This window comes from Muscardinus avellanarius (assembly GCF_963383645.1).
Source record: "Muscardinus avellanarius genome assembly, chromosome: 13".
Lineage (NCBI taxonomy): Eukaryota > Metazoa > Chordata > Mammalia > Rodentia > Gliridae > Muscardinus > Muscardinus avellanarius.
In genome coordinates this window covers 59,450,712-59,461,676 of record NC_137799.1, presented here as the reverse complement: position 1 = coordinate 59,461,676, position 10,965 = coordinate 59,450,712, and positions in this window count along the sequence as shown.

The following is a 10,965-nucleotide window of genomic DNA, read 5'->3' as shown; positions in this document are numbered from 1 at the left end:
ACCACTCGAAATGTCCTTCTCTGTTCTCCCACATGGCAAAACATTACCTGTTATTAGCCCAGCTCAACTGCCAACTTCTTTAGATGCTTTCCCCAGGCCAGATGCTCTTCCTGGGCCGCTGCCTTGACTGAACACAGTTGTCCCAACAGAATTCTTTTGCATTCTTCTTTCTCACAGGTCTCCGTTTAACACTGTAGTGTTGCTTGTAAGTGTGTCTGTGGGCTGAGTCCTATAATTTATTCAGATGTGAATCTCCAGAGATAGGCGTTGCAGTGCACACTTGTGATCCCAGTACTAGGGAGGCTGAGACAAGAGGATTGCAGGTTTTCAGCCAGCCTCATCACTCAGTGAGGCCCTCTGCAACTTAGTGAGACCTTGTTTCACAATAAAGAATAAAAAGATAGAATTGGAGGTGTAGCTCAGAGGTAGAATGCCCCTGGGTTTTATCCCCAGTACTGCAAAAAAAAAAAAAAAATAGCATCTCCAAAGTTTCTGATACATAGTAGATGTTCAATGAATGCACACTGCATGGACAAATCCCTAGTGTCTGTCAGTTTCATTTGGAATTAAGTTTGTTCACGGTGATTTGGATGTTCTCCTGAGCTCGTGAGGCTTTCACAAAACATTTTGCAGAAGCCTAATGATAGAATTTTAGAATGCAAGAAGTAATTCTCCATACAAAAAAGAGTTGGATTCACTTTCTTACTGTTTTTCCAACAGTCTCCTCTAAATAGTCACAATTCCTGTGAGGGTCTCTGGTTTATGAGAACCTTCATTATCCTTCGTTTTAGGCCATTGAACACTCATAAATTCATTATATGTAATTTGGCATGTCGTGGAGCAGGAGTTTTCAGATTCCTGCCATACTCCTGTAACGTCTAATAATATTTGTTATATGCTCATGATGTTGACGCTTCTCTGAGCTCCTTTGGTGTGTTAACTCAACGAGAGAGGTTAAAGTGAAGTCCAAGTCTAGAAGTGAGTATTACAATCTGTGAAGACAGAGGAGTGAGGTTCTGGAGCTCAGAAAACAACATTTAGCTAAGTTTCATTTCTAAAGCCCTCAAATATTGACCTGCACTGATAAGATGATCTTAATTATCTTCTAGCCGGTTGTGGCACTGCACCTTTGTAATCCCAGTACTTGGGAGATGCAGACAGGAGGATCACAAGTTTGTGGCCAGCCTCAGAAATTTAGTGAGGTCCTTCACAACATAGTGAGACCCTGTTTCAAATAAAAAATAAAAATAGGACTTGGGTGTAGCTCAGAGGTAGAATTTCCCTGAGTTCAATCCCCACTACCACCCTAAATAAATAAATAAATAATTTTACAGTTAGGTTTATCACTTATAAATATACACTGAAATATTGACAGATTTTCATACAATGGCTGAGTGTCTGACAAAACAATCCAATTGCAGGAGGCTGTGAAAATAGAGAAGTATATGGACTAACCTCAGGGATGGTATATGAACCACTGTCTAATTTTCTATATTTGAGAGAATTCCATTATAAAAATAGACTTGCTTGCCAGGCGTGGTGGCGCACGCTTATAATCCCAGCGCTTGGGAGGCTGAGACAGGAGGATCGCACAGGTTTGAAGCCAGCCTCAGTTACTTAGTGAGGCTCTCTTCAACTTAGTGAGACCCTGTTTCCAAATAAAATATAAAATAGGTCTGGGAATATAGCCCGGATATAGAAAAGGCCCTGGGTTCTATCCCCAGTACCACACACCAAAAAAATGGGCTTACTTAAAGTATGATCATAACCACAATGTAATTACTAATTGAGACTCTGGCCTTTCTAAGATTAGGGCCCCACCATGCCTCTTTTACTGTACAGACTCCCCACAAGCTGTGTTTTATTGGTTACTTGTTTTTCATCTGTCTCTCATTGAGCTCTATTTCTAAACTGTGTGTGTGTGTGTGTGTGTGTGTGTGTGTGTGGTCCTGGGGCTTGAACCCAGAGACATTCTACCTCCAAGCTACATCCCCAACCCTATTTTTTTAAATTATTCTTTATTTGAAAACAGGGTCTCACTAAGTTGCAAAGGGCCTCGCAAAGTAGCTGAAGTTGGCTGTGAACTTATAATCCTCCTTTCTCGGCCTCCCAAGTACTGGAATTACAAGTGTGTGCCCCCATGCCCAGCTCTCTGCTTTGTTTTTGGAGGAAAAACAGCTCTTTCTACTATTGAAGTTTACCTACTACTTACTATGGAGGCCTCGGTATCTATCACAATACTGGTGCTGAGTAGGAGATAAATTCTTATTTGTAGGGGGAAGAAATGAAAGGAAGGGGAGAGGAAGAAAAGAACAAGTAAGTGGAGGAAGGTGACTTGCATTATCTCATTTAATTCAGCCACACTGCTGTATTAAAAATATACACCTAGCCGGGCGTGGTGGCGCACGCTTGTAATGCCCGCGCTTGAGAGGCGGAGACAGGAGGATTGCACAGGTTCGAAGCTTAAGAGACCCTGTTTCCAAAAATAAAATAGGTCTGGGAGTCTAGCCCAGAGGTAGAAGGGCTTCCAGGAACCCCAGTACCACCAAAAAAAAAAAAAAAAGATTCACTCAGTCTTGCTTTAGGTGGTCAGCTGAGAAGTAACAAAGCTAGGATTTGGAAATGACCTGGATCCTTTCACATGACCATGTGGTATACACTGCCCGTAAGCACCTGCTTGGTGCAAAGACTAGTTAAGCTCATACAAGGTGAGAATTTGCATCAGGACTCAACAAAAAGGTAATGTGAAAGCAGGCTTGGCATATTCGGACAAAGCTTAGGTAAGTCTACTATTGAGTTATCTTTAATAAACTCACTTGGTGGCTTTTCATACCTACCAGCACTTCCAGAACATCTGCTTGGTGCTAAGATCAAGTAGTAGGTCCATCATTTCCCACAACATGAAGAGTATAGTTTATTTCATTCTGATGAGTTTAATTGTCAAATAAAATTCTATGTATTTATCATATACAATCTGATGCTTTGGAAGACGTATACATCATAAAGTGGCTCAATCTAGTTAACTAGTATATCATATATATTATATATCATATATAATTTGATATAACTGGTATATCATATATATTATATATCATATATATTTCTGATGAGTTTTTGAAAATATAGCACAAATATTAGGTGGAAAAATAAATATAAAATATTTAATATTATTACAATTTTTTGGAAGTGGGAATTAAACGCAGGGGCATTCATATCTTCTACCTACACCCCAGCCTATTTTATTTTATTTTATTTGTAGCACTGGGTATTGAACCAAGGGCATTCTACCACCAAGTTATACCCCCAGCCCTATTTCATTTTTTATTATGAAACAGGGTCTCACTCAGTTGCAGAGGGCTTCATTAAAGTGCTGAGAGCTGGCTTTAAACCTGCAATTCTCCTATCTCACCCTCTCAAGTACTGGGATTACAAGCATGCCCCACCATGCCTGACATATTTTTAATTTTGAAACAGGGTCTCCCTAACTTTCTGAGGCTGGCCTCGATTCAGCAATCCTCCTGTCCCAGCCTCTTAAACATTGGGATTATAAGCATGCCACTATACCTGGCTCAAAAAAATATTTTTTAATTGAGCAGAATCCTTAAGACTGGAATAGAGCTATAATAAATTGGTGTGATGAAGATCTTGATTTACTTCTGATTCTGCATTTGGTAACTGTGAGGGTCTGAGCAAGAGACTCCGTGTACTGAGTCATGCTTCCTGAGCCTACTGGTATGGTGAGCCTACCTCCAGGGTGCTTGAGAGAAGGAATCTAAGGAAAGCTTTAAGCATTTCATGGGCTCTTGTTAAACATAGTCTCTATCTCCATTAAAAGTAATAGTTTTTTTCATATTAAACTAATAAAGTCACTAAAAAGCATTACAATTAAATCCCATTCCTCTAAAATTCTCATGTGTATGTAAGATAATGAACATACTTTCTTCTCTTTCTCTATCCTCATTGGACTTGGTGTATAATGCAGTGTTTAATATATTTTGACTGGCCAGGGTAATGTCTTTGGCTGAACTAATAATCCAGGTACTCCCTAATTAATACTTACCAATCTGAACTTCAGGTGTTTGGTTGATGGATTAAAAGATGCTATGGTGTGATATTCATTTATTTCATCTTCAGCCAACTAAAAAGGTCTCCCTTGTCCTTAGTAGATTCCTTCTTGTAGATTCAAACCATTTTTCCTACCTGTGTCCACTTGAATCTCAGTAGTTATGCATGTGATTCTTGCATAAAACATACTTCAATACTTGACAATGAAGATACTTGAGCCCTTCCAGGTCACCTTTCCAGATAAAGTACCAACCATGTACAGTTAAGAGCAGAAACTTGGTCCGCCGTTAGTGTCCAGGCTTCTAGTCGTGGGTGTCTGGAATGATCACCACCTGTGTTTTCAAAACGAGCAGCTCCGATGCTGGAGAAAATCTCGTGGAGACAAGGTATCTCTCATTATGTGTGGGGCTCCGTGGTCTAAACCAAGTGACCAGTTCAGAGAAATAGAAGAATCACCCAGGAAGGTTCCTCAACTCATCCTAACAGGTATATATTTAACACGCCCCCAGATTATTGTCTCATGTTGTTCCAGAAAGTAACTTAAGTGATGAGTCTTCCTTCTGTTTTTTAATTGCAAGACTAGGAGTATACAACTAGGGCGATAGGACTACAACACATTAGATGCACTTGTAGGCATAAAGAGTATATGCCTTTTAAAGCAAATAAATAAAAGCCTTTATTTTATATTTTGGTACTGGGACTTGAACCCAGGGGCATTCTACTTCCAATCTTTTTCTGGAACAAGATCTCGTTAAGTTGCTGAGGCATCCTTGAGCCAGTGAGCCTCCTGTCTCAGCCTCCCAAGTTCTGAGTTTACAAATGTGTGCACCACCCTGCCTGGTTGAGAGGTTTTATTTTTTATTTTATTTATTTATTTATTTATTTATTTATTTATTTGGTGGTACTGGGGTTCCTGGAAGCCCTTCTACCTCTGGGATACACTCCCACGGGCTACACTCCCAGACCTATTTTTTAACTTTTTATTTGGAAACAGGGTCTCTTAAGCCAGCGAGGCTGGCTCCGAACCAGCGTGATCCTCCTCTCTCCGCCTCCCAAGCGTGGGGATTACAAGCATGCGCCACCACGCCCGGCCTTGAGAGGTTTTAAAGTGTGACACAAATAAAACAGTATGAATCATTACATTAAACTTCGATGACCATTTGGGATTCATCATCATTTCTTGGCCAACATGACATCCATGTTGATTCTCAGCTTGGCAACTGCTCACACGTCCATGCTGGTGAGCTCTACCCTGGAGTTGGTTGTCAAGTCTCTTGAAGGTAATGCCAAGGCTGTTTTCTCAGCAGATACTAAGAGTGAAGTTGATCTTGGGAATCGGGGGAAAGTAAACCCTCTCCTGCTTACGCCCCCTGGCCCGACAGGGTAAAGAAAGAGAAAATCATACACCACAAGGTGATAATAATGCCCAAAGAAGGTGAGTTGGAAAAAGGAGGGCTGGAATGTGATGTTAATCAAACAGGATTCTGATATTTTTAAAGAACCCAAGTTTATTTGCATGCCCTTTGAAATGTCACATGGCTGGTTCTTTGGGGGTACTATATATGGCCTCAATTCATAGGGCTGTCTGTAAATCCAACTATAGGCTAACCGAGAAGATAAGACCTCTCAAACACTCACAGCAATGACTGGCATCCTTTCTGGCCAATTATAATGGTACTTGGATCTGCTATAGTTTTCAGGTGTGATCTCATTTAATCTCCCATCCAAACCTTTAAAGTAGGTCTTCTTGTCTCCATTTTACAGATGAAGATACTGAGGTCTCAAAGGTTTTAGTAACTCAACTATGAAGGTTGGCTGTCTGCTGGACACTTGTCATACCTTGCCTCACTATTTCTATTGAACTAGAGATGGTGTCAGATTCCAGTCAACCAGGAAAGGCTACAAGGGTGTGAGAACCCCTGCTCTGTGGCAAGGAGGGAGAATGCTTAGGCAAGTTTGACTTACACTCATGTCTTCTGTACATATCATGGTGCCGGCGCTGGTTGTTACCAATAAACTCTGAGAAAGTGAAAATGATCATCTTGGCCCTTCTTAAAGGTCAATTATCTCCCACAAGTTGGAATCCAAGAATTCTGAGACACTTAATATGCAAGAATTGAAAGCTTGTGTAGGTGCCAGGTTTTTATGAGATTCATAAGTGTCTCATAAATAAATGCATAATCTTTCTCAAAAATGTTTTAAGGCAAGAGTGGACTACATTTCTATGCCCTTTCTTATTGATTTTCTCTCAGTATTTTCATGTCTATGGCTTCTGCTTATAAGCTTTGGGTTTGTAAAAGTCAGGCCTAAAGATAAAGTCTAGCCACGTGAAGTCAGGCGCTTACTAATTCCTTACTGAGAAATCATAGTAATGATTTTTTTAATCCCAAGATTAACTTTACCCTCTTATCTATCATCCAGAAAACAAACAAAACTACAATTAATCATTCCAAATAATTTTCTAGGATTATTTTTGCCTCTTTTGCAAGAAAGGCAGTTCTCCAGATATACCTTCACAACACAAAAAAACAAAGTATATGTATTTTTCCACATTAAAAACTTAAAAAATTCTCCATTTGTGGATGATGCTGAAAATAGTTGCATCTGCTATAATATCAGAGCTTTGGAACTGAAGCGCCTGTCTGAACTCACATACCAGTTTTTCGGAATATTGGTGGTAGTTTGCTCTCCAGTGTGGTCATAATTAATTTTGTCAGCACTGAAAAGAAGGAGGTCACTTTTGATCCTGAACCCCCACCTGGTTATGCCTCACCATTGATTTCCGTACCTGCCCACAGCAATATGTATTGGCTTTGCCATGTGCAGGGCCATGCACCGCCATCAATGGAGTGCATTGTTTCTCAGCAGGGCACCTGCTTGGCAGGTTCAAACAATGAGGCCATACCAAGAACCCCTCCTTTTTCCTCGGGGCACCCACTATGAAAGAAAACTTGTTGAGGCCTGGAAGCCCACTTTCATCATAACTTGGGGCCTGGCCAGCAGTTAACCACCAACGTCTGCGGGTGAACACGTGAGGCTACTTCCAAATCTTGGGTACCTGCAAAGCCACGGGGAGAAGCAGAGTTAGTGTTGGCTCTGTGCTCTCCTCGCCTCCCAGTGAACCCTTACGTTAGAAGAATGCAGGACACTGCCTGGCACTAACATCCCACCTTTTGACTTCTGTATACTTCAGGTTTCACAAAAGCAAAAAACACCCTTTGACCATCCTCAGCTCTCTGCAGTCCATCGTCTTGAGCGAGGCCCCAGACCTTGGACCAGGTCTCAGCCACAGTCGTGACACAGAACTGCACATGGCAGAGTCCCTCTTTGAAGAAGTATGGGTGCTATTATGACAATAAAAATGATTCCACTTTAAAGTGTTTTCCTCTCTCTAGTACCTTTTATTTGTTTGGTTTATTTGAATTTAAAAGACAAAACCTGGAGGTCATGGGCTCTAATCGTGGATCTACCACATCAGTGTTGCATGAATTTGGAATAAGTTGCTTAATCTCTGAACCTTTCTTTCCTTGCCCATAAAATGGGATAATTATACCCATTGTTGAGAATTTAATTAAAAGTCTGTCAAATATTTAGCACAGGCCCTGACTAACAATAATAAATCCGCAGTAAATTACAGCGATCATTCTGCTGTTTCAATATAAACCCAATGGCAAAGTAATTTTTCAAAATATAGCAAAACAATAATAGTATGCTGAGTTTAAATGTCTACTTCTACTAAAATTTATTGAGAGTTGTAATTCTGAAATTAAAATTGGTGACCAAACACCGCCCACAAATCCTACAAAAAATAGATCAATGTTTGCTTTAGTCTCTAGGTTTAGTGTTCAGAGCTTTCTAAAACCTATAAGACTTTTTTTTTTTTTTTTTTTTTTTTTTTTGCAGGTCTGGGGATGGGATCCAGGAGCATCTGACCTCTGAGCTACACCCCCTGCCTCATTTTTTATTCTTTATTTTGAAGCAGGGTCTCACTGAGTTGCAGAGAGCCTCACTTAGTAGCTGAGGCTGGCTGTGAACCACAATCCTCCAGTCTCAGCCTCCCAAATGCTGAGATTACAAGCGTGCGCCACCATGCCTGGCTCCCTATAAGACTTTCAAAGTTAAAAAAAGATAACAAAATTATTTCACTGCACCTCAGTTTAAAACATGTTGCAGCCGGGCGTGGTGGCGCACGCTTGTAATCCCCGCGCTTGGGAGGCGGAGACAGGAGGATCGCGCAGGTTCGAAGCCAGCCGCGCACGCTGGCTTAGGAGACCCTGTTTCCAAAAATGAAAATGTAAAAATAGGTCTGGGAGTGTAGCCCGGAGGTAGAAGGGCTTCCAGGAACCCCAGTACCACAAAAAAAAAAAAAAAAATGTTGCACAGCTTAGGCCTGCGCCTTAGAAACTATTTAAGCCTAATTTCCACTCTTTATTTAAACAAGTCACCTCATCCCTCTGAGGCTGTCTTCTCATCTATAAAGCAGGAACATTAGTAGTACATACCTTTCCTGAGTCTGATGAGAAATAAGACTATACAAATAAAGTACTTAGCTCATGCCCTTTCCAGTAATCTTTCAACAGATGTTGACTATATTTACTCTTACATTGTTGCTAACAAGGCTATCTCATTATTGGAAATGTTTTTTGCTCTCTCTCTCTCTCTCTCTCTCTCTCTCTCTCTCTCTCTCTCTCGTGTTACAAGGGTTTAAACCCAGGAGTATTTTACCTCTGAGCTATATCTCTAGCCCTATTTATTTTATTATGAAACATGATCTTACTAAGTTGCTGAGGGCTCTGCTGAGTTGCTCAGTCTGGATTCAAATCTGCTATCCTCCTGTCTCAGCCTCCCAAGTATTGGGATTACTGGCATGTGCCACCACACCCAGTATCATCTTCTTTTACACACTTTTGTTACTGTTAACAGGAAAATCGTGATATTGGTTTGGTGGTGATATCTAACATATGCTATTAATTTCCTCTTTACTCCACATAGACCTTCTTTAAACTAAACAAAGAATGTGCTCTGAGACTTCACACCAGAAGAGGGATGGCACGGAAGCCAACAACCCATGCGGCCCTCATTAGCAGCAGGTGACATTCCCACTGTTTAATAAGTGCTCCCAGTGAGGATGTAAGCTGGAGCAGGGCCTCGTTTTGATATCAGGTGCCCACGCGAGAGGTCACTGGGAAAAGCAGTGCAATCTCTTCCAGAAACCCAATGGGTTTCTGCTCCCACGGAGGTGAGATCATTCCAGTGCTGGATTTTCAGTGGCACCCTTGTTTTTCAAACCTCAAAACAAGTCTGGGTCTTTTTCCATTTAAAAGAGTTTATTTACATGCTGAGTTTTACTAAAACATAAAATTAAGTGTACCTATATGTTTAATTGATGGATTTAATATTTAAAATAAGAGATGAGATTATAAATTCTCTGAGAAACTAAAGTATACATATGTTGAATGTGTGAAGGACACAAATGTATCAGAAAGTCAAGAACATGTAAGAGTCGATTTTTTCGTCTCTACTATATTCTGTTTATTCTAATGACTTAACTCTAATTAGTTAGCTGCTTACTCTGACTGTTGTGGCACTAGATCTGAATGTAAAATTGAGAGGTTTATAAAAATTTCTTTGTGGTCTAATTCCATTCCTATTGCCTGCAAATCATATTTACATTATCTTTAGTTTACCTTTTTCCCCTAATCTAATGATGTATGCTTTTCTCAGCCTATATCCCACTCATTAAAATGTTTGAGTTAAAGGTAGTTGATTACATTCTTGTTTATATACGTAGTGTTCTCCAAATGAAGGAATCAAAGACCGTCACCTCCTTTCCTTTCCTTTCACTAGCCTGTATTGGCAATAAGATATAAAATAAAATTACATTTTACTCTTGACTTCTTAAAGTGTGCGTTTTTCTGAAAACTTTTTCTGCAGTGGAAAAATGTTTGTGTTTACAAATATGGCAGGATATCTTTCTGTTATCACTGTCTAATCTGAATGATAACTTGAAACTGATTACTTTGCCAGATTGTGAAACAACCTCAGCCCAGTTTCACAAGTGAAAGTTCACAGTTACGTGAAAATATGCCTATATAATCCCACTTGCTCACTTTCATAAAGTTCCAGCTTATAGTGTGTGTGTGTGTGTGTGTGTGTGTGTGTGTGTGTGTGTGTGTGTGTGAAATATGCTCTAATAGGAGTCAAGTCTTTCTGGTACAGAAATATCAATTTTTATTCATGATCCAATCACTTACTTCTGTCAAGCAATAATTATAAGGCATTAAGAAATGGAGATATGAACACATGCTGGATAACTTGGAAGTCTTGGAAACATCGGGTTGTTTATATAATTTTATTTTAGAAACTAAGACAAAGAACCATGGTGTAAATAGTGGGCCAAATTAGTTTTATTTAGTGTATGCCCTCTTATGACAAACTCTCATCCTTAATATTCCTCATTTGCATCTCTGAATAAGTGTAAAGGCACATTATTTTTGTAATAACAGAAAATTTTGATCTGGGAATATTTGGTCAACATGTGAGAAAGAGTCATTGAAAGAAACATACATGATCTATACAGGGTGGATTTGACTCAGGGTTCTAAGTCTCTGAGAAGAGAGTTTTCGCTCTCTGCCTTGTGGGGTATGGATCCAGTGTAGCCCTGGGCCTTTAAAAAGAAGTGTATTCCATACATTTTCCTCGGTGGATACACAAGTTGGAAAACACCAAGACTCATAAATAATGGTATTTATGAGATGTATACAGCTCCTTGCTACTCTGTTTTAGTTAACTGATCCCTACAATGTGTGTGTGTGTGTGTGTGTGTGTGTGTGTGTGTGTAGAGAGAGAGAGAGAAAGAGGAGAGAGAGAGAGAGAGGGAGGGAGGGAGGGAGGGAGAGA